General features: G+C 48.4%; 1 pseudogene; it reads right to left on the bottom strand.

Moving 5' to 3' along the window:
* Positions 1–22,879: 22,879 nt before the first annotated feature.
* Positions 22,880–22,997, bottom strand: LOC136662916 (5S ribosomal RNA; annotated as a pseudogene).
* Between the last annotated feature and the right edge of the window lie 1,200 nt (positions 22,998–24,197).

Raw genomic sequence — 24,197 nt, 5'->3', positions numbered from 1 at the left:
CGTATAAACTGGGGAGCAAGTGGGAAGGCCTGGGAGAGCCAGTGGTGGAGGAAGAGGTTGCTGATGTTATGGACCAGGCTGGCTGTGAGAGCAGGCAGCCAAGTGGACAAGCGCACAGGCAGGGAGTGTGCATAGTATTCCCTGCTAGCGTGCCTGAGATACAACTCCAGCCCAACCGTGATGTCAACAGAAGTGCCTGCCTCAGGCAGCAGATAAAAGGGTGCCAGGGATGTTTACCTCTATCCACCTGCTTGCCTCCCCTGACTCTCTTCCTCCTACTCCTTTGATTGGAAAAAGAAGAAGGGGTGAGAAGAAGTATGAAAGAGAGGAGAACAGGGGGCTCGTGAAGTGTTTTCCAAACTTGCCTGGGTCATGGCACTCCCCCAACCTATTCTTCCCTGCTCAGCCAGTCACCACCATTTTGGATCTCCTGAAATCTCATGAGATCCAATACGATGGCACACACATCCCACAAGGTTTTGTGAGATCCAAGATGATAGCACCCAAATCTTGTGAGATTTGGATGCCACCATCTTGGATCTCATGAAATTCAAGAGATCCAAGATAGCAGTGCCCAGGGTAAGAGGTAGGAGGGGCCGCTGGGGAGATCCTACAGCTCCCCTATGATCGTGCCATGATATCCTAAGGTATCTCCTGCGACGCCGCTGGAACCAACCTTCTGCCTTTCCATTGGACCATTCCAGTGACGTGGAGAGGGGGGATTTGCTGCATGGGTAACAGCCTATCCTTCATACCTTCTTTACCCAGGCTTCGCGCACTGGAGAGGACACTCCAACTTCGCCATACGGCGTCGGCACAACACGGGAAGCAGCAGTTTACCGGTTATAAGTCTTTGCTCGATTGGCGTAGAGCATGACACCAGGGGCTGCTTCCGACGGTGGGAGAGATCATTGCATCTCATTGGGCACCTACCGCCTGCCTTAAGCTGGGCAGTCCCCAGCCAGTAAGGTGTTGCCTTGCCACGGTCCATTAACCTCATGGAGTGCGTGGGGTTTAGGGTGAAAACCGACAAGCGGATCAACAACAGTCTGAGGCAAAGAGGCAAAGAAGGAAGGCCCACAGCCAGGGAGACAGACCAGAGACAGACTGCACTTGCTCCCGGTGTGGAAGGGATTGTCACTCCCAAATCGGCCTTTTCAGCCACACTAGATGCTGTTCCAGAACCACCATTCAGAGCGCAATACCATAGTCTTTCGAGACTGAAGGTTGCCAACAATCCTAAGGTGCCATGATGCACACTTTGGGAACCCCTGGGCTAGTGTCAGAGGAACAGAAGTTGGCACTTCACCAGGTAAGAGGGGGCAGCATTTGGCACTCCTCCTCAGTCCCCAGGGATCTTGCTGTGGGATCCAGTCTACAAGTTGTTTGCATACAGAGATAGGACACTGGCTATGAATTTTGTCTCTTCCAGTGTGAACAAAAAATCAGATGTATTTAGGTCAGTCTGATTCATCCAAGTATTATTTACTATCTTTAGCATGCAACACACACAGTCAATGCAAACAGACAATATCCTTACAGATTTACTGCAAAAAAACAGCATGGGAACTCCCGTTTGCTCCATTGAAGGAAAAATGAGGGTTATTGCTCGATATAGTAAATAGCCATGACAGCTCCTGATAAATTGGACCATAATTCTGCATTTATTGCAGGTCACCATTGCAATGATAATGAAAAGGAAATTAATCTCTTGGGGCCAGGTTCAATGAATGCAGACCGAAAGAAAAGGGGACAAAGGATGGGATCCTCATTGAAAATCTTGCCATGTTATCAAATATAAAGTTTCAGCCATAGGTGTTAAGGCCCTGGAGAGGACCTCACACTAGGGACTCTAGCCGAAGAACCCAGGCACTGTACACTTTGCCACACCCTGGTAGCTTGCCAGAGGAGGGAGCTTCTCACCCACTCTCTGCAGCACATCAGTGCCACCAGTGTGGATGGTGAAAGGCTGATTGATGCTAATGTTGACCCAAAGGCCTAGCTAGGGCCACGCTGTCCATGGGGCCAACGAAGGCAATCATTTCAGATGGTGGAGTTGTCCACCTATTTCTGCCAACCTCCACTGCTCCACTTTCTCCCCCCCCATTCCCTCCATTTCAAAAGGAGGAGGGAAAGAAAATGGGCGAGAAAGCATGGAGAAGAGATGGGCTAGACCTCCAGGCTTCTTCTTCTGCTCTGTTCCTCACTGCCTTGTTATAGAACAGGGGTGCCAAACCCCGGCCCGGGGGCCACTTGCGACCCTCAAGACCTCTCAATGCGGCCCTCGGGGAGCCCCCAGTCTCCAATGAGCCTCTGGCCCTCCTGAGATTTGTTGAAGCCCTCCACTGGCCCAGCGCAACTTCTCTCAGCATGAGGGCGACTGTTTGACCTCTCGTGTGAGCTGTGGGATGAGGGCTCCCTCCACTGCTTGCTGTTTCGCATCTGTGATGCAGCAGCGGCAGCAAAGGAAAGGCCAGCCTTGCTTTGTGCAAGGCCTTGTATAGGCCTTGAGCTATTGCAAGACCTTCATTCATTCATATAAGTTCATCTTTAATATATTCATTTATGTAAACTTATGAAAATTTATTCAAATTTTAAATGTAAAGTGATTCTTTTTTTGCCCCAGCCCCCGACACAGTGTCAGAGAGCTGATGTGGCCCTCCTGCCAAAAACTTTGGACACCCCTGTTATAGAATCATAGGGTTGGAAGGAACCCACAAGGTCATCTAGTCCAACACCCTGCCTGTAACAGAAGAACCTCCAAGAGCAGTGGTTCTCAATCTTTTGAGCATCGGGACCCACTTTTTAGAATGACTATCTGTTGAGACCCACTTGAAGTGATATCATTATCCTGGGACTGATGTCATGGCTGGAAATGACATCATCAAGCAGGAAAATTTGAATACCTCCATGCGAACAAAATCAAATCAATTAAGTAAATTAAAAATTTACAATAAGTTTTAACAAAGAACTCTCCTAACCCTCCCAAGTAATTGCTGATCTGTTTAAAAAAAAAAAAAAAAAAATCCCTGAACATATCAAAGGCTTGAAATCCTGTCCACACTTACCTGGGAGTAAACCCCATTGATTATCATTGTTAAAAGCATATACATAGTAGCCTGTTCAAAGTACGAATCTATAATATATCCCCAAATGCAGTCACACACCATAGTAGCATCAAGTCTAATATATTAAAAAATAAAATGCACATTGTAATGAACAGGGACCCACCTGAAATTGGCTCACGACCCACCTAGTGGATCCAGACTCACAGTTTGGGAAACGCTATCCTAGCACATCTCCAACTGGGGCTTGTTGAGCTTCTGCCTGAAAGTCTCTAGTAAGAGATAATCCGCCACCTCCCTTGGCAATCTGTTCCACTGCTGAACTGCCCTAACCATCAGGAAGTGGGACAGGGGAGAGCTAACTGGTTGGCACATCCCCGTATCAAGTGGGCAACCCCGTATCAAGTGGGCAACCCTTAAGCATATCCAATGAGACAACTGGGTCACTAGGAGTGACTCAACAACACTCTCCCCTGCATGAGGTGGTAAAGTGAAGCGTTGCCCCCATTATGGGCAGGAGGTCTGGTCTAGAGGGTAGAGCCTCCGTTTGCCTGAAGATAACATCCGAAGGTCGCCAGTTCCAGGCCACCAGCACCGTGAATGGCGAGACCTTGAAGCAGCTGACAAGCCCAGCCGAGTCATTCCACCTGCTCTTGGAGAGAGGAAGGAGCTGCTTGTCAGCCTGCGTGGGAGGAATCTGGAGGCCAGGAAGTGATAACAGACCACAAAAGATCCATCTGAAATGTTGTGTGGTTCTTGAAAGACAGAACCTTTCTTCAATTGTAAAAATCCCTACGGGGATTTAGAACAGCCTGCCTATGTAAACTGCCTTGAATTAAAGTCTGAGCAGAAATCTGACGACCAAGAAAGGCGGTATATAAATGCCTGTATGATGATGATGATGATGATGATGACGATGATGTGCCCCGATGCATCCCCACACCTCTCCCCCACAAATCTGTCACCCGAGAGAGCTTTCACCAGGGCCTCACCAGCAAAGCCAACATTGTAAATTATGGATGTCATGGACATATTTCTATATGCAATGTAAGTCTTCTTCTCCAAATATTTCTTAGTATGACCCACTTTCAAATATAGAACATCTTCACCTCTTTCCTCTCCATTTGAGTGGTCTGCATATGTTGTTTTCCAGGGGAACAGAACTTGGTGTGAACTTATAAGCAACCATCTCCACACCTGACCATGCTCTGTGAGCCAAAATGCCTTTGTTTGCATTCAAACAGCTATTAAAAACTGGATGTTCTCAGCACAATGACCCCAAAGCTGATCTTTCTGGTAGAAATCTGGATCTGTTCAGCTGAGACAAATTTCATGGACCGTGAAAAGCCAGAGAGAGGGAGGCAAAGCCTCCACAAATTTGCTGCAATAAAGCCTTTCAATGTAGCACTGCAGAGAAACTAAAATGGAGAAGAAAAAAAAGACTTCCTGTACTGTAGGAGGGCGTAAGGGCCTGTGTACAGTGTACTTTTCAAGTCTGCAAATCAAAACTAGCTTTAGTAGCAGCATGTAATCTGGGCATGGGCATCACGAGACTTGAAACCATCTTGTGATGCGAAGCATGGGGCATGAGGGATAGAATAACTGATACAAAATTATGCAGGGGATGGACAGAGTGGATAGGGAGATGCTCTTTACACTCTCACATAATACCAGAACCAGGGGACATCCACTCAAATTGAGAGTTGGGAGAGTTAGGACAGACAAAAGAAAATACTTCTTTACTCAGCGCGTGGTCGGTCTGTGGAACTCTTTGCCACAGGATGTGGTGATGGCGTCTGGCCTGGATGCCTTTAAAAGGGGATTGGACAAGTTTCTGGAGGAAAAATCCATTACAGGTTACAAGCCATGATGTGTATGCGCAAGCTCCTGATTTTAGAAATGGGTTATGTCAGAATGCCAAATGCAAGGGAGGGCACCAGGATGAGGTCTCTTGTTATCTGGTGTGCTCCCTGGGGCATTTGGTGGGCCTCTGTGAGATACAGGAAGCTGGACTAGATGGGCCTATGGCCTGATCCAGTAAGGCTGTTCTTATGTTCTGATGTTCTGATGGGGTAAGGGTGAGTTAAGTCTTGTGCATACTAGAAGTAGCTGTGGACTTTGTAACTCAACCAATGACTGGAAGCATCCCACTGGAACAAGAAAGGGTTTCTTTGGAAATAGGGACCCTAGATAGATCAGACAAGGTGTCAATATATGATTTCAGTTAGAATCAGTTTAGTATCTGCACTCTAGATAAGAATGGTCTGACCAGGGTTCCTGACCAGTGGAATGCAGAATGTTCCACCTACAGAAAGATGCTCCAAATTTCTAAGAACCAAGTCGCTACTTGAATGAAGTTTTATAGAGAGGAATCTAGCTATAGTTACTTGCAGCTCTATACAGTCTTGCTTGTAGATACATCATGATGTATTGATCATCTGATGCTGATGAACTTGAGCAAATTTGGGTGCTGAAGAGCAGTTTGTAAGGACATTAGAGGAGCCAAGGCCAATGACCCATTTAGTCCAGCTTCCTGTATCTCACAGTGGCCCACCAGATATCTCCAAGAGCACACAACAAGACAGCTGTATCCTGTTGCCACTCAGTTGCATTTGGCCTCTAGAGATAAGATTTTAGAGGTAGTCTGAGGCTGCATCATGACTTATAACCTGTGATGGACTTTTCCTCCATAAATTTGTCCACTCCCCGATTCAAAGGCATCTAGGCCAGATGCCATCACAATATTCAGTGGCAAGGACTTCTACAGATTATTATGTGATAATTTGAACCTGAAATAGATAGATGATCTGCTTTGGCAGCTACCTCTTTGGCTTCATGTGTTGAGAGAGGTTTGCGGGTTTTCTCCTAGAAGAGACCATGATAATGGAAGAGAATGCATCTGGGCCGGAAGGCCAAGTTAGGAGGATACATCATAACAGCTGACCCAAGAAGCCAGTGGATTATACTTCTCAAGGTAGTGTTTGGGGTTCAAAATGGAATGAATCTGAGAGATGCAGGCCAATGTACCAAGTCAACTATAGGCTACCAGGTTCATAAGAACATAAGAAGAGCCCCTCTGGATCAGACCATAGGTCCATCTAGTCCAACTTCCTGTATCTCACAGTGGCCCACTAGATGCCCCAGGGAGCACACAAGACAACAAGACCTGCATCCCTTGCAGCTGGCATTCTGACAATTCATGACTTACCAGCTGTTGGGTTCTTCACACAGGTCAACCCAGAAATGGATTCCTAATTTATGTCTGATGTTAAATGTGTCCCCATGTCCATTTTGCTACCCTATTTTCAGGCAATAAAATACAATGGGATTCTCTCTCTCTCTCTCTCTCTCTCTCTCTCTCTCTCTCTCTCTCTCTCTCTCAAGAAGAAATGCAGTACTTACTCATAGTAGAACTGGAAATTCTGGGGCTTTTCCATGACTGCCAGCTGTTGAGAACATCACCACCACTAAAGAAAGGACAGCAGAGAACAAAATGTCAGGGGGAGAGAACCCGCTTTGCTCCCACAATGGTATGAGTTGAAAGTTCTCAATGCAAATAACATTTGGTTATATACAGGCATTTCCCAGTATCCGCAGATCCAGTATCCAAGAATCCAGTTACCAATGGTTCCCCGGAGATCACCCATGCCCTCAATCACATTACCTTCATTTATTAGTCCTGTGAAGAAATTATGTATTTGATTTAACCAGACACTATAAGCAGAAAGCTTATAGCATGATGAACAGGCAGGCAGCCTGCAGCTAGAGGGGATGACTCAGCAAGCAACAGGAAAAAGGAAGCAGGTCGCACTGTTGCTGAGTCATCTCCTCTAGCTACAGGCTGCCGGCCTGCTTGTCTTGCTAAAAGCTTTCTGCTTACAGCAGTGGTTCTCAAACATTTAGCACCAGGACCCACTTTTTAGAATGAGAATCAGTCAGGACCCACCAGAAGTGATGTCATGACAAGAAGGGACATCATCAAGCAGGAAGAGTCTTAACAATCATAGGTTGAATCCTACCCACATGTCAGGCCTGGGTCACAGGGGATCCCCAGAGTCACAGGAGGCAGCAACAGAGCACCTGCAGGTCTGGTCTCAGCAACACCAGCCCAAGTGGTCTCAGCAGGGTTGCAAGGGAAGGGGGTTACATCACCCAGGTCCTTCTACTCACAATCTGGGACACTCCTAGTCCCAGACTGCTTTGGCTCATGGGCTGGCCAGCATCTGCTCTAGCCAGTTCTGCCCTCATCCCTGACCAGGCTGGGCTTTAAGCTGGAGACCAGCCCCCTTTGGCTCCACCCCTTCCTCCCTGTGAGGGTTATAATGCTGGCCACCTAAGCCTTTCCTCCCTCTCTTCATCTGTGCCTCAACCTCCTGCTCTGCCTGCCAGCCAGGCTGTAGAGACAGCTTCCCACCCCCTTGCCACTGGAGTGGACTGGGCTTGTGGGTGGTGTTGCCCCTGCGGACTGGCAGGCTCTCTCCTCCCGCTGTTGTGGCAAAATAAAATACTGCAATGAACGGAGACCCACCTGAAATTGGCTCGTGACCCACCCAGTGGGTCCTGACCCACAGTTTGAAAAACACTGGCTTGTCGAGTCTGGTTAAAGCAAATACATAATTTCTTTACATGACTATGAACATCAGAAATGTCATGGGTGTGGAGATAGGGTTCAGCTACATTTGCAGTTTTCTGTATCTGCCATGAGACCAGGAATGCATCCCCTGCAGATAGGGGGAGGGGACACGCCTATACTTTTTGTTGGCATCCTTCAGTCTCGGAAGACTAAGGTGTCACGCTCTGAATGGTGGTTCTGGAACAGAGTGTCCTCTCCAGCGCGCAAAGCCTGGGTAAAGTAGGTATGGAGGATAGACTGTTACCCATGCAGCAAATCCCCCCTCTCCACGTCACTGGAATGGTCCAGTGGAAAGGCAGAGGCCAATACAGTTGGTTCCAGCGGCGTCGCAGGAGTTGCCAGAACGTGACTGTGTTCAGCCATGAACTGCCTCAGGGACTCCGGCTCCGGATTTTGCCTCGAGGTTGGCTCCTGAAGACTTTTCTGTAGCTGGATGTAGCCACAAGGCAGTGGAGGTTTGGGGTCAGAGTTTTCCTTCTCTCAGATGAGCTGCCTTCCCAGGCTGATGAGTCCCATCGACCCGGTGGCTGTTCAGTCGCCTCTTACGACAAGTACAGCCAAACTGAGGGCCTATTCTTATCCCCAGCCCCCAGGGGAATAAGAATAATAAGTACGCCTATACTACTTGGGGCACAATCCTAACCAACTTCCCAGCAGCGACATAGCTGTGCCAATGTGGTGTGCACTGCATCCTGCAGTGGCGAGGTAGACAAGGGGCCCTCCTGAAGCTTAAGGGCATGTTTGTTACCTTACCTTGGGGGCTGTGTTGCGGCTTAATCAGTGCTGGACAGTTGGTTAGGATTGCGCCCTTAATTTATCTGCCTTGCGCTTCATCAGGTTCTCCAGTTCATGGGATAAAGGCCGGTAGAGGGAACAGCTCTTGAAAAAAAAGTTGATCAAGATTCTATATTTCCATTTCTATGCATGTTTAGGATTCTCTTTCCTTTCCTTTTAATGCAATTCCCCCTCTCTTCTTTCTTTATTTTTCCAGTTGCCTGTGTGGTAAAGCATATTGTGTCACAATGACAATAAATAAATAATCAGACATCCTATAGAAATTTCCCCCCCCCTTATCTGATGCATGCAGTAATTTAAGCAATTGTGAACGGCCTCCGGCAGACAAAGCCATATTCATGTTTGTCTCGTACAGAGGAACAAAGATATAATCATGTCTTTAAAAGCATGACAGAATGCAGTAACCAGGCGAGAAACATTTGAATAACACAGTTATTGTGAAATCTGTCTAAAATGTCTTTATGAAAGGCTAAACGGCCATAATGATCTAATTTCAGAAATCAGATTGGTCCACGCAAAAATAGGTCTCGCTGCGGCTCCCATTTTACTTCCGTAATGCATGCATCAAGCTTGCAGTCCTAGATCTGTGGACTTGGGAAGATTTGTGCTTTTAAAAATTGGCTGGAGTGACAGCTGTAATTCAGAGACACAATTGAAAAGAGAAAAAAAAAAAAAAAACAATTGGAATTTCTTTAAAGGAGATTATACAATCCCATGATGGAGGATAGGTCCTTGTGAGATGATGAGCTGTCACAGCTAATTGCAGGACCTCGGAGAGGAATTTTGTCAAGGGGCACAAAGTTTCTTTTGGGCCCCTTCCCATAAGAACATAAGAAGAGCCCTGCTGGATCAGGCCAAAGGCCCATCTAGTTCAGCTTCCTGTATCTCACAGCGGCCCACCAAATGCCCCAGGGAGCACACCAGACAACAGACACAACCTGTGTCCTGGTGCCTTCCCCTGTATCTGGCAATCAGAGGCAGCCTGCCTCTCAAACCAAGAGCTTGCACATACCTACTGTGACTTGTAACCCATAATGAACTTTTCCTCCAGAAAAGTTTCCCCTTCCCAAAGAGGGAGGGAGTGAAATAGAGTGGGGGGTGGTAATGGGGTGGGCAGAATGAGAGCAAAACGGGGAAAGTGGCAAAAGCCAGACTAGTCTTTGGAGCCAAGGTCTACCAATCAATCTTCCAGTGCATCGCTTAGGTCTACCTTCCTTCCCCGGCGTTGTCACCATCCTACATGGGCAGTGAGTCTGGGTGATATTGGAAAATGGAAGATCCCAGGAAATTTCTGGGCCCCCTCCTTTGGCTCCTGGGCGCCCCTTTCTGACCCTGGGCCCAGGTACAAATTACCCCCTTTACCCTCCTCCTCCTGGCTGATTGGAATCTGGGTACTTAGAAGCAACACAAGAGGGGTCCCTTGATAAGATCTTGAAAAAAATGCATATCTTCTGAAGAGTAACTCCCACTGTACTCAGTGGGTCTTATTTTAGAGTAGAAATCCTATTCAACTTTCCAGCACTGATGCAGTCATACCAACAGGGCATGTATCCTGTGGTGAGGGGGCAGTCACTATAACCTCCTTGAGGTAAGGGAACATTTGTACCCTTACCTTGGGGCTGCATTGTAGCTGCATCAGCACTGAAAAATTGGATAGGATTGGGCCCAAAATTTCTGGCTCACAGCCCAATCCTATGCACGTCTACTCAGAAGTCCCATTATAGTCAATGGGGCTTACTCCCAGGTAAGTGTGCATAGGTGTGCAGCCTTCAAACTCTTCAGCTCCAAGGCAGATCCATAGCTGCCAGGTATCATGAACAGGTAAAAGCTAGGCCCAAGTCTGAACCCTGTCTGAATGCTGCAACTGCTTCTTTGCAGCTGTTGGGAAAGAGGTGATTAACTTGAGAATGTGTTATCTCAGTGGTTCCCAAACTTTTTAGCGCCAGAACCCACTTTTTTAAATGACATTCTATCAGGACCCACCAAGGTTTACTAGACTTTTTTTTTTTTTAAAAGGAAATCTAGAAAGAAAGAAATATTTTATTCTTTTATAAGTAATAATATCTAGAAAAAAGTCCATCAACCATTTATCTCCCTATATTTACACGTGCTTGCAAACTGTAGGAGCTCAGCTCCTTGCGGATCAGTTAGCAGCTGTCTTGCAAACTTGGTTGAGCTACCAAGAAACATCTAAAGTTACAGTCCAGAGCTTTGAGGTCTAGGTCCCTGAGCTGGAAGGAGCCCAGGACCTGCAAGGGCTGGTGTAAGCCCATAGGGCAGGGGTGCCCAAACCCCGGCCCTGGGGCCACTTGCGGCCCTCGAGGCCTCTCAATGTGGCCCTCAGGGAACCCCCAGTCTCCAATGAGCCTCTGGCCCTCTGGAGGTTTGTTGGAGCCCACACTGGCCCAACGCAACTGCTCTCAGCGTGAGGGCAACTGTTTGACCTCTTGCATGAGCTGTGGGATGAGGGCTCCCTCCACTGCTTGCTGTTTCACGTCTGTGATGCAGCATCGGCAGCAAAGGAAAGGCCGGCCTTGCTTTGTGCAAGGCCTTTTATAGGCCTTGCGCTATTGTAAGACCTTCATTCATTCATATAAGTTCATCTTTAATATATTCATTTATGTAAACCTATGTAAATTTATTCAAATTTTAAATGTAAATTAATTCTTTTTTTCCCCAGCCCCTGCCACAGTGTCAGAGAGATGACACTAGATGCCAAAAACTTTGGACACCCCTGCCATAGGGTATCAGAGTCCCTGAGCTGAGACATTGGCATATTCAGGGTAGGTCCTACCTAGATTTGGTATCAGTGATTTGGCTTAATTGCAAGGTAAGCTTAATTGTAAGACAGCAAGGTACAGGTCCCAGCAAGAACTGTACCTTGCTGTCTTAAGGTATGTTGTGCCCCTTGAGATTGCATTGGATGGAACTGGGGGCTTGACACTTAGGGCACAATTCAGACCTGTATTTGGACCAGTGCATTCCCTTGCTCCGGCCCAGGAAGGTCACAAACATTCTGTAAGGCATGTTTGCGCCTTCTCAAGAGAAAGCCGGGCCGGTGCTCTGAGAAGTGCTGACCTGCGGAGGCTGACATAAACCACCACGCCGGCTTCCTCTCAGATGCTTGCATTGGCCTGACTGGGCTGACGGTGGGCGCGCAGTGAGCGGCTCCAGGGGTGGGCAGACAGGAGCAGGAGGCTGGACTGGGATCCAGCATTTATACCAGATCCCAACCCCCATTCCCATGGAGAACCTTGAGGTGGTGCAAGTCTGAGAAGGGATCTCCAGGGGTGGGCGGACGGGAGTGGGAGGCTGGACTGGGATCCAGCATTTATACCAGATCCCAACCCCTATGGAGAACCTTGAGGTGGTGCAAGTCTGAGAAGACTCATGGAGGCCAGCAGCCCTTACCTGGAGGTAAGGGGAAATGTTTCCCCTTACCTCTGGCTGAGTTGCTTATGGCCACTATCCTGCACAGGATACAGTGCAAGCCTCCTGGCTTCCCCAGCGCAGGATCAGATTGCTCCCTTAGGCTGACCTTTAGGCCCCTTAAGTGCCTGGCCTACCCAAGAACCTAAATTGGTCATGAGACCTCTGGTTGAGGCAGCAGAGCTAGGGATGTTACAACCAGAGTGGGGATCAAGTGTCAAAGATGTGGTCCCAATCCTTACTTTGACACCAGGACTTGCGAGTATTGAGAACCATAGCTCACAAATACAGGACAAACAACCTGAAGTGAACCCTGTTGAAATCTCAAGGCCTAGGAACATGCTCAAAACCAAGAAGGTGCCCTGGAGACAGAGGCGGAATGGTAGATGGGATGTGGTTCTCAGCACCGTAGGAAATGAATACAGTGGTGCCTCGCATAACGAAATTAATTCGTTCCGCAAGTCCTTTCATTATGCGAGTTTTTCGTTTTGCGAAGCGTGTTTTCCCATAGGAATGCATTGAAATTTAATTAATGCGTTCCTATGGGCAAGAAAAGTCAGAACAAAGTCAAATTTGGTTTACAAAGTGTTTATTATTCTTGTTGGCATCCTTCAGTCTCAGAAGACTATGGCGTCACGCTCTGAATGGTGGTTCTGGAACAGAGTGTCCTCTCCAGTGCGCAAAGACTGGGTAAAGTAGGTGTGGAGGATAGGCTGTTTCCCATGCAGCAAATCCCCCCTCTCCACGTCGCTGAAATGGTCCAATGGAAAGGCAAAGGCCAATACGGTTGGTTCCAGCGGCGTCGCAAGAGTTGCCAGAACATGACTGTGTTCAGCTATGAACTGCCTCAGAGACTCTGGCTCCGGATTTTGCCTCAAGGTTGACAAAGTGTTTATTAAGTGCTCTTTAAAGGCATACATACTATACTGAGGATTTCAAAAAGGGGGGGATGCTGAGTGGGGAACTTGAAGGCTGTAATCCTGTGCACACTTTCCTGGGAGCAAGCACAATGGGACTTACTTACATAAACTGACATGAAGATCCTCCCCTTACTAGGGTGGACAGGATCATAAACTGACATGAAGATCCTCCCCTTACTAGGATGGAAGGGATCATAAACTGACATGAAGTTCCCCCTTACTAGGGTGGATGGGATCATAAACTGACATGAAGTTCCCCCCTTACTAGGGTGGATGGGATCATAAACTGACATGAAGTTCCCCCCTTACTAGGGTGGATGGGATCATAAACTGACATGAAGTTCCCCCCTTATTAGGGTGGACGGGATCATAAACTGACATGAAGTTCCCCCCTTACTAGGGTGGACGGGATCATAAACTGACATGAAGTTCCCCCCTTACTAGGGTGGACGGGATCATAAACTGACATGAAGATCCTCCCCTTACTAGGGTGGACGGGATCATAAACTGACATGAAGATCCTCCCCTTACTAGGGTGGACGGGATCATAAACTGACATGAAGTTCCCCCCTTACTAGGGTGGACGGGATCATAAACTGACATGAAGTTCCCCCCTTATTAGGGTGGACGGGATCATAAACTGACATGAAGTTCCCCCCTTACTAGGGTGGACGGGATCATAAACTGACATGAAGTTCCCCCCTTACTAGGGTGGACGGGATCATAAACTGACATGAAGTTCCCCCCTTACTAGGGTGGACGGGATCATAAACTGACATGAAGTTCTCCCCTTACTAGGGTGGACGGGATCATAAACTGAAATGAAGTTCCCCCCTTACTAGGGTGGACGGGATCATAAACTGGCATGAAGATCCCCCTTATTAGGGTGAATGGGATCAGGCATGCGGGGGGGGGGAGGCTGCGATGGCAGGTTGCTGGGGGGGCTTATATTCAGATACTGGATGAAGTGAGTGAAGGCACCCCTCCCCTGCTGTGTGAGTGTGGGGGGGGCAGAGCATCTGTGTGTGTAAGAGAAGGGGGCAGCCTGTGTGTGTGAGAGAGGGGGGAAAGTGTTTGTGTTGCAGAGAAGTTGTGATGCTCCAGGCTTGGGGTGGGGGGAAAGAGGCTGGGATGCTCCAGGCTTGGGGAGAGAGAAGGCTGTGATGTTCCAGGCTTGCGGGGGGGGGGCACAAAAATGGGCGGGAACAAGAACGTGCAACCCCTGACAGGCACACAGGAGCCTGACCCTGTGAGTGAGTGAGTGAGTGAGGGGTGGTGAAGAGAGCTTAAGTGTGTGTGTGAGAGGGAGGGAGGGATGCTGACTGACCCGCTGCTGCTCGAGGAAACCCAAGAACTCATCATCCTTCCTTAGGGTGAACTGCATAAACTGCATAAACTGGCATGACGATCCTCCCCCTTCCTTAGGGTGAATGTGAGCATAAACTGGCATGACGATCCCCCCCCTTAAAACAAACCAAAACAAACAAACAAAAAAATTCGTCTTGCGAAGCACGGATCATAAAAATTCGTTGTGCGAGTCACCAAAAATCGCAAACGCTTTCGTTCTGTGAGTTTTTCGGAGGTACCACTGTACTTTAAGAGCTCTACAGAGAATCCCAGTGTGACAGCAAGCAGTGAACAATGTAGTTCACATCAGACTTGAGATAGAGAGAGAAAGCTTTTCTTTGGAGGCTTTTGTCATGAACTTCGGAATAATACATGATGCACTTGAGGAACAGAGTGACTTATTTCACAGGCATTCAAAAGGAGAGAGTTTTACAATTACAGCTACTCATGGGGTAATCCTTAGGCAGATTACAGAGTTTGATGGAATAGCTGATAGACTTGGCTCCCCCGGGGATTCCTGGTTCAAGAATCGGTGAAGCAAGAAGAATGAAGGGGAGGGGAGACTACATCTGCTGCTGAGACTTTGGTGAGAATCCAAGAGGTCCTGGAAGATTTGTCGCGTCCTCTCCTTCTCCTCCTCTTTGGTGAGCGTACTACTCCCAGTTTACAAAACTGTTTGCTTTCACTGTCTGATCTTGGCATGAAAAATTGAGCAGCTATGGGTGAGGAGGAGACGTGAGTGCATAAATATTATAAAGGCAAACTCTGCAAAATCGTGTACCTAGCCCCTTTGCCCTGATAAAGCACAGATGGAATTCCAAAGGGGTTCATTCTACCAAGAAAACACAGAGAGTGCTGTGACACCATAAGTCTAACAGACTTTTGTGGGCCAGGTCTGCTAGATATCAGAGCTTAAGAAGAGCCCTGCTGGATTTCCACATGCGCTGCCTCTGACGCATTCTCGCATCACCTGGCAGGACAAAGTTCCAAACAACACAGTCCTGGAACGTGCTGGAATCCCTAGCATGTATGCACTGCTGAAAAAGAGACGCCTGCTTTGGCTCAGTCATGTCGTGAGAATGGATGATGGCCGGATCCCAAAGGATCTCCTCTATGGAGAACTCGTGCAGGGAAAGCGCCCTACAGGTAGACCACAGCTGTGATACAAGGACATCTGCAAGAGGGATCTGAAGGCCTTAGGAGTGGACCTCAACAAGTGGGAAACCCTGGCCTCTGAGCGGCCCGCTTGGAGGCAGGCTGTGCAGCATGGCCTTTCCCAGTTTGAAGAGACACCTGGCCAACAGTCTGAGGCTAAGAGGCAAAGAAGGAAGGCCCACAGCCAGGGAGACAGACCAGGGACAGACTGCACTTGCTCCCAGTGTGGAAGGGATTGTCACTCCCGAATCGGCCTTTTCAGCCACACTAGACGCTGTTTCAGAACCACCTTTCAGAGCGTGATATCATAGTCTTTTGAGACTAAAGGTTGCCAACAACAGCTGGATCAGATCAAGGATCCATTTCATTCAGCATCCAGTTCCACAAAGTGGGCACAAGCTGCCTCTGGGAAGCCCATAACCAGGAGATAAAGGCAGAGCTCTCTCTTGCCATTGCTCCCACGTCAACTGGCATTTAGAAGCATGCTGCTGCTGAACTTGGAGGTAGCACATAACTATCATCTGGTAGATATTGATACACTTATTCATGAGACAAGAATCTCTGCACAATTTGACCTCGGAGGATCCGTTTTCTAGTATACGTTTGCTAGGTCAGAATCAATATTTGTGATCCATGGTTTTCCTGGAAGTATACTTCCAAACTGTGGCAAGTAATTTTTTTTAAAAGAGCTTGACTGGATCAGGCCAAAGGCTCATCTAGTCCAACTTCCTGTACCACACAGTGGACCACCAGATGCCTCAGGAAGTGTGCAAGACCACAGGGGATCAAAATCCTGGGCAGGTCTGGTCTAGAGGGTTGAGCCTCCATTTGCCTGAAGATAACATCCGAAGGTCGCCAGTTCAAGGCCACTGGCACCGTGCGACCTTGAAGCAGCTGACAAGCTGAGCCAAGCTATTCCATCTGCTCTGAGCGTGGGAGGATGGAGGCCAGAATGTGTGGCCAGATCAAGAAAGAAACACCTGAATGTTGTGGTTTTTTGAAAGATAGAAACCTTCTTTCACATTGTAAAAATCCCTATGGGGATTTAAAAATTGCCTGCTTATGTAAACTGCCTTGAATAAAGTCTAAGGAGAAATCTGAGGACCAAGAAAGGCGGTATAGAAATACCTGTATTATTATTATTATTATTATTATTATTATTATTATTATTATTATTATTATTATTATTATTATTATTATTATCCTGGTGCCCCTTTCTTGCACCTGGCATTCTGAGGTAGCCTTGTTAAGCTTCGCTCTGTACCGAATTGTGTCCATGAAATGTTTTTTTTTCCCCTGGATTTTTTTGGTTAGTTATCCAGAATGAGTTCAAAAATGGGATTTTTTCCTCTTCCACTATCAAATGACCTTCACATCCGAAAATCCCTGTAGCCAGTGCTTTTTTTTGTAAATAAAAAGGTGCAGGAACTCACAACTTGTTAATCTGTTATTTATTTATTTATTTATTTATTTATTTATTTATTTATTTATTTATTTTTAAACCATTTTTTATTGGAGAAATAAAATATTTTTTATGTGCTTCCCCCCTAAAGATGAACTTACTTCTGAGTAGACATGCATAGGATTGGGCTATCAATCTCCACATCCCCTTCCCCCCAGCTACTTTTTCTACACAGGGGGAAAAATACTGTACAGGTGCACTTGTAGCGTGTAGTATGTAGGGTGGCACTACTTTGAGGAGAGGAAGCAGTGAATGGATTCCGAAAAATGGCTTACATGAGTTCCATGTAAGTTCCATGTAGTAAATTACTCTAAGCAACTGTGGGAGTAAGAACAAAAAAGGAATTCTTACACTAGAGGGATCCTTAGGTGCACATAGAAACAGCTACGTTTGCAAACAAGCGATTAAATATGGTTTAATTCAGTTATCAGAATACTCTGTGTCTTTGGGAAGGCGCTTGGCATGCAATTGTATGTTCTCTGCTGCCCTGAGCAGCTGCTGTGCATTGCTGGAGAGGAGCTGCAAACGCTGGCTGGCGGAGGGCATGCTTGTGGGGGAAGGACGAGGAGGATCTCTGGCAAGGCTGGACAGCCTGCTGTACACATGTAGAATCCCTTTTCACCTGCCCTTAGCATGTGAAAACGGGTGCAGATATATATCTCTGCCAGGATTAAGAGCCCAATCCTAGGTATGTCTACTCTGAAGTAAGTCTCGTTCTAGTCAATGGAGCTTACTCCCAGGAAAGTGACTAGGATTGCAGCCTAAGAGCCCAATCCTATGCATGTCTACTCAGAAGTCCACTTTAGTGAATGGGGCTTACTGTGGACAGGATGGCAGCTTCAGGGCCCAATCCTGTGCCTGTCTACTCAGAAGTCAGTCCCACTAGAGGCAGTGGGGCTTCCTCCCAGGAAAGTGTGGAGAGGACTGCAGCCTCAGAGCTCTTTCTCTGCCTGTCTACTCAGGCTGCAAGGCTATGACACTTTCCTTGGGAGTAAGCCCCATTGAACACAATGGAACTTACTTCTGAGAAGACATGCTTGGGCTCTCAGGCTGCAAGGCTATGCACCCTTTCCCAGGAGCAAGCCCCATTGAGCACAATGAGACTTACTTCTGAGTAGACATGCCTAGGCTCCTGCTGCAGATTGGCACGGGGCTGCACCAGCCAGCTTCCTTCCCCTCCTCCTCCACCAAGCCAGTACCTGGGCGTTCCGTGGGTGCCGCAGCCCGTCTCCCTGACTGACTGTCCGTCCTCCTCGGTGTCGGTGCGTGTCCCCTGCGCCCTCCACCAGCTTGGAAGCTGCGCTGGAAAGCAGAGCGCGGGGGGAGGGGAGGCAGGCTGGGCTCAGGCAAGAGCTTGGAGATGGGGCAGGAGGGGGTAGTTGTGTGGTCAGGCAGGGGCCAGGTGCCCGCTCACCCTTCACCCCCCAGCACCCGCCCAGCAAATGCCTCTATTTTGCTCCCCCCCCTCCTGGAATGCCTCCAAAGGGGAGGGGCCCCTGCAAAAAGGTGCCGGAACTCTGTCCCCCCGCATTCCATTAGAAAAGAAGCCCTGCCTGTAGCTATAGAAATAAGACCCCCCCTCCCCAGCTTTTCCATTCTTTTAGGCAGCAAAAAGGCTGTGAGCAATAAGAAGGAAAGTTTAAAGTACCAGCTAGAAAATCTGAAAAGAGAAATGCTTCTTTCCAGCCCCTTCCTTCTGGGTGGGGAGAGTTATGCTGGGTTTACTTCTGAGTCCATTGTGATCTTGGAGGTGTCTCTCTTCTAAGGTATGTGCATTGACTCACTAGTACCTAACAACCTAATTCCAAAAACATTAGATTTCTATTCCGGGCAGAAGATGACCTGACTATTGATCAATCCTGTTTTTATCTTCCCACAGGCTCCATAACCAACCAACTTTATCATCCTCTTCAATCCCCTTTTTCTATCCATTCTGTTTGTTTCTTGGCTTATTTTGTCGTTTTTCTCCTTTCCTTTTATCGAATTGTGCTTCTGTCTCTATAGGGTCCCTGGAGGTCAACTCTCCCAATCCTGTGTGCCAACAACTGGCGCTAGAAAAAGCAATGGTGCAAACGGCCTTTATGCAGGCAATCGATGCGCACAGTGAAGCCATTGGTCATGGGGGAATATATATATTTTTTTTATGGTTTGAAGTTCATGTACCTCCAGGACATGCAGCGAATGCTTGCATTCCATGACTCCAATGGAAACTAGATGACTGCTTCCTTGGTCTCTGCCCAGTGGCATTGCAAGGATCATTGATGCGATTTCTTGCACGCCAGTTATGTACAAGAGCATTCAAACGGTTCAATTGGTGTGCAATTGAATGGACAGGCTCCACATCAACATGGAGGACAGTAAGGGCTGTTTTCCCCTCTGACTGCAATCTGTTCCTAATGGAAGGACTGCACCACTTGCAGCCCAATCCTGAGTAAAATTTGTTTGTTGGCAACCTTCAGACTCGAAAGACTATGGTATCGCACTCTGAATGGTGGTTCTGGAACAGCGTCTAGTGTGGCTGAAAAGGCCAATTCGGGAGTGACAATTCCTTCCACACTGGGAGCAAGTGCAGTCTGTCCCTGGTCTGTCTCCCTGGCTAGGGGCCTTCCTTCTTTGCCTCTTAGCCTCAGACTGTTGGCCAAGTGTCTCTTCAAACTGGGAAAGGCCATGCTGTACAGCCTGCCTCCAAGCGGGCTGCTCAGAGGCCAGGGTTTCCCACTTGTTGAGGTCCACTCCTAAGGCCTTCAGATCCCTCTTGCAGATGTCCTTGTATCGCAGCTGTGGTCTACCTGTAGGGCGCTTTCCTTGCACGAGTTCTCCATAGAGGAGATCCTTTGGGATCCGGCCATCATCCATTCTCACGACATGACCGAGCCAACGCAGGCGTCTCTGTTTCAGCAGTGCATACATGCTAGGGATTCCAGCTCATTCCAGGACTGTGTTGTTTGGAACTCTGTCCTGCCAGGTGATGCCGAGGATGCATCGGAGGTGGCGCATGTGGAAAACGTTTTCCAGACTCACAAAGAGAGTCTGGTCCAACAAGAAGCTAACGGAACATACCAAGATCCAGGTTTACAGAGCTTGCATCCTGAGTACACTTCTGTACTGCAGTGAGTCATGGACTCTTCGCTCACAACAGGAGAGGAAACTGAACGCTTTCCAATCCTAAGTAGTCCAGCACCCAGGACTTCAGCAGCACCAAAATGGCTGCTGTGCATCCTGAGCATGCTAGGCAACCGTCAGCAGCTCCCAACGCTTCCTCGGGTGTCCCCTTTCCCTTCTATTCATCCCCTTCCCCCAGTAAGGTTAGCAGTCCTGCAATGGGACTACTTGACTCCGCACTAGCTATATAGCCAGCACAGAGTAAAGCAGTCCCGTGGCAGGCCGAGAGGCCCAATGCAGGGCTTTGGATCCGGTGGAGCTAAGCTAAGTTTAATGATGTCACTTCCAGCCCTCAGCAGGGAACATGAACAAGGGAGAGCACCAGGATGTAGGTCTCTTGCTGTCTTGTGTGCTCCCTGGGGCATTTGGTGGGCTGCTGTGAGATACAGGAAGCTGGACTAGATGGGCCTTTGGGCTGATCCAGCAGGGCTGTTCTTATGTTCTTAACTCCAATTCCCAAGAAGCCTTGCAGGTCTCTTGTTATCTGGTGTGCTCCCTGGGGCATTTGGTGGGCCGCTGTGAGATACAGGAAGCTGGACTAGATGGGCCTTTGGGCTGATCCAGCAGGGCTGTTCTTATGTTCTTATGAGTGCTAACTTCGGCCCTCTGTATGAAACGAGTTTGATAGCACTGGGTTAAGGCAGTGACATGCAGGGTGGGGGCGGAAGGTGAGGCAGCAATGCCCTCTGGGGTTCTTCAGAAAACACTGCCGCCACTGCCGAAGCTGTGAGAGCACAAACACTCACAGCACACCCGCTCTGAGTGGTTGGAGCACATGGGTTGTAAATGTTTGTGTGATCACAACTGTGGTGGTGGCACTTCCCAAAGAACTCTAGTGGGCCAGTTCTGCCTCACCTTCCGCCCCTGCACCGCATGTTGCTGGGTTTAGGGAATCACCAGCCTTTCTGGAAGCCCCCGTTTTGCGCCAAGCAAAAGCACGAGCGCCTGCGAACATCCTGTGCAGCCCTACTCAAGCAGCGCCCGGTTTGAGGCCAATCCTTGCAGTCTTCTGCAGATCTCCAGAAGAGTCACAAAGGGACGCATGAGTAGGAAAGCGGCCCTGTCAACTTCTTGTTAGCCGCCGGAAAATTTGTGCGTGGAAAGAAAACCGTTGTCAAAACCCAGGCCGCGTGTGCAAACCTAAGTACGCGTTGTACGCTACATGCAATTAAAAGTCTCAGAGTGGTGCAGCGTTTCATGATTAATGCTTTTCAGTTGGCGCTTCTGCTTCTAATACTAATAAGAAATGACTGGTTGGTGGGCTCCAAGCACCTCAGGAGTAATGTAAGGCTGCTTGAGGCATATTGCACAATTTCTTGACTCATTAATTATAGCTGTCTAAGGTGGAAAGTTTATAATTAAACATATAGTTTACCCGCTTAGTTTTCGATGGAGTAAATTAAGGTAATTAGATTTCTTTTTGATTAAGCGTATGGAGCCGTCTGCAAGGTGCACAGGTGCGTGGAACCAGGAGAGGAGCAATGGGAAGAGGCAGCTCTCCCACTCTCTCTCTTTCTCTCTCTCTCTCTCTCTCTCTCTCTCTCTCTCTCTCTAGCGAGTCTGTGAAAGTACTATTGTTTTACAAGGAATGTTGCCAAGGCTTCACTGCGTTGATTAGATCTTGTTGAGCACATCCCTTAAGAGCCATTGTGGTACAGAGCGGTATTTCTCAACTAGTGGTATAGGTACCACCGGTGGTACTTGAGGCAGGTGAGTAGACCTGGGCTCTTGCCCAGACTTGGAGCCTAGATCTACCTCCTGGTTGAGCTCATGGCCTCCATGGCTGAGCTTTTCCTCAACCGGTAGACCTGGGCTCCTACCTTCCGGACACCCCTGGGCTCCCCAACTTGGTTCCACCCAGTGGGTGTTCCCCTGGTGTCTGACTTTGCCCTCTGCTGGCACAAACATTTGGGGGGCGTGCACCCATGGCCCCCAGCTTGGATCCACCCATACCATCACCAGGCACCAGTCTGGTGTCTGGTGCTACTCTCAAGAAACTTCCCCCAGCCTCTGCTGCCCAGCAGTGAGGATGGAACCACATGAGAGAATCAAAGAAATCTCTAGGGCTGGTCCTAGAACACCCAACACCTGAAGCAGATGCACATGTTCTCCAGATGCAACTCCAGATTCAATGTCTTACCCGATGACACACCAGGTGCCAACTTTTCCATTCCCCCACTCACTAGATTCAAGGAAATGGAGCAGAAAAGGGAAGTGTTGAGGACAGTAGTAGCAGAGTGGCCAGATGGAAAGGAGGACAGAGTGCCTGTCCCTTTAACCATTGTAGAGAAGAGAGTGCTGGGCTTCAATGCCTGAAGAGGGACACCAAGAGCCGGTAAGGATGGCTGGCGGCAGGACTTTTCAGGGAAGGGGGAGAGTGGGGAGGGACAGAACTGGGCAGTGGGAGGGTGGGAGGAGTGCGCCTGGGAGGGGGTGGAGACAGCAGCAGGCTCTGCTGCTGTATCCTAAGCCCCCTTTTTGGCTGGGGAACCCAACATGGATCTCCTTAGTTCAGTGCCTGCTCAATAGTGGGCGTAGATCTGAGGAGACCCATTGGGGCTCCCTGGGTGTTACAAGGGGTAAGGGAACGTTTGTTTCCTTACCCTGTGGAGACCTGGTGCTGCTTCCCTGGCCCCATAGGATACAGCAGTCACCATTTTGGTGTCCCTGTAGCCCTGGGCACTAGGGAAGCGTTGGATTGGGTTGTCAATCAATCTGATGGGGCTGGGCCAGTCCTGGAAATCATCTTCTCAGCAGATAGGGTAGCAACACACCTCTTCAAAGTGCAATCTCTAGCTTACTTATATCCCAATCCTATCCACACTTTCCTGGGAGTAAGCCCCACTGACTCTAATGGGACTTACTTCTGAGTAGTGGTTGGCAACCTTCAGTCTTGAAAGACTATGGTAGAAGCCTACAGCACCCGGTATTCCCAGGCGGTCTCCCATCCAAGTACTAACCAGGCCTGACCCTGCTTAGCTTCCAAGATCAGATGAGATCGGGCATGTGCAGGGTAGACATGCTTAGGATTGGGCTGTTATTCAATGAAGCCCATTAGGACTTACTGCAGGGTGAATGCTCATCAAACAGAAGCCATAAAGCTTCATTGCAAAGTCTTAATAGCAAAATGATTGCAAATAGGACTCACATGCTGTGGGAGAGGGGAATCTTTTTCATAAGATCCAACCCTATCCAGACGTGCCACCTTCTATGCAAACAGTTCTTGCCCCTACCCATTAACTTCCTCTGAAAGTTCTCTCCTATGTGATTGCAAAGCTCTCTTAGACTTTTAATGGAGCAGGGTTGCAACCAAAGCATTCCCATTAAATTGTTTAACAAAGCTTATATGAGCCAAGTTTTGAGATCTCGTTTCTATGTAAATCAGACATTAATGTGTTGCCGAATCGTAAACTCCACTAGCAGGTACAAACTCATCCGCGCTATTAACCTGTGCACATATCAAAAGAAACATTGCTACCCTTGTTAGGTCTCTTGTTAGGTTAGGTCTCTTGTTATCTGGTGTGCTCCCTGGGGCATTTGGTGGGCCGCTGTGAGATACAGGAAGCTGGACTAGATGGGCCTATGGCCTGATCCAGTGGGGCCGTTCTTATGTTCTTAACTACAATTCCCAGGAAGCCTTGCAGTTCTCTTGTTACCTGGTGTGCTCCCTGGGGCATTTGGTGGGCCGCTGTGAGATACAGGAAGCTGGACTAGATGGGCCTATGGCCTGATCCAGCAGGGCTGTTCTTATGTTCTTAACTACAATTCCCAGGAAGCCTTGCAGGTCTCTTGTTATCTGGTGCGCTCCCTGGGGCATTTGGTGGGCCGCTGTGAGATACAGGAAGCTGGACTAGATGGGCCTGTGGCCTGATCCAGTGGGGCTGTTCTTATGTTCTTATGTACCCTTAAGTCAAAAGTATATATTAGTTCCTATAAGCACAGGGTGAATGGATACCATTTGGGGTTAGTGCACAGGTGTGATGTGGTCAATACCAGCTTGTGGTCTGAGTGCCTGGAAGGTCTAATTGTGTTTTATTAGTTTTAAGGCTGTGCTTTTCAACCAGTGGACTTCACAGCATGAGAGATGGTCTACCTGTCGTGGTGGCCACCTGGCACTGACCCCCTCCCCAGCCTGACCCTGCTAGAAGTGGTGATGGTTGGAGTGGTGGATGCCAGGGTGGGCACAAGGTGGCTGGGATGGTGCCCGGCCCTTCAAAGAGGGCTCAGAA

The sequence above is a fragment of the Tiliqua scincoides genome, chromosome 11, assembly GCF_035046505.1.
Source record: "Tiliqua scincoides isolate rTilSci1 chromosome 11, rTilSci1.hap2, whole genome shotgun sequence".
In the NCBI taxonomy this organism is placed as follows: Eukaryota; Metazoa; Chordata; class Lepidosauria; order Squamata; family Scincidae; genus Tiliqua; species Tiliqua scincoides.
The sequence above is the reverse complement of the archived record's forward strand: the minus strand, read 5'-3'. Positions and strand labels throughout refer to the sequence as shown.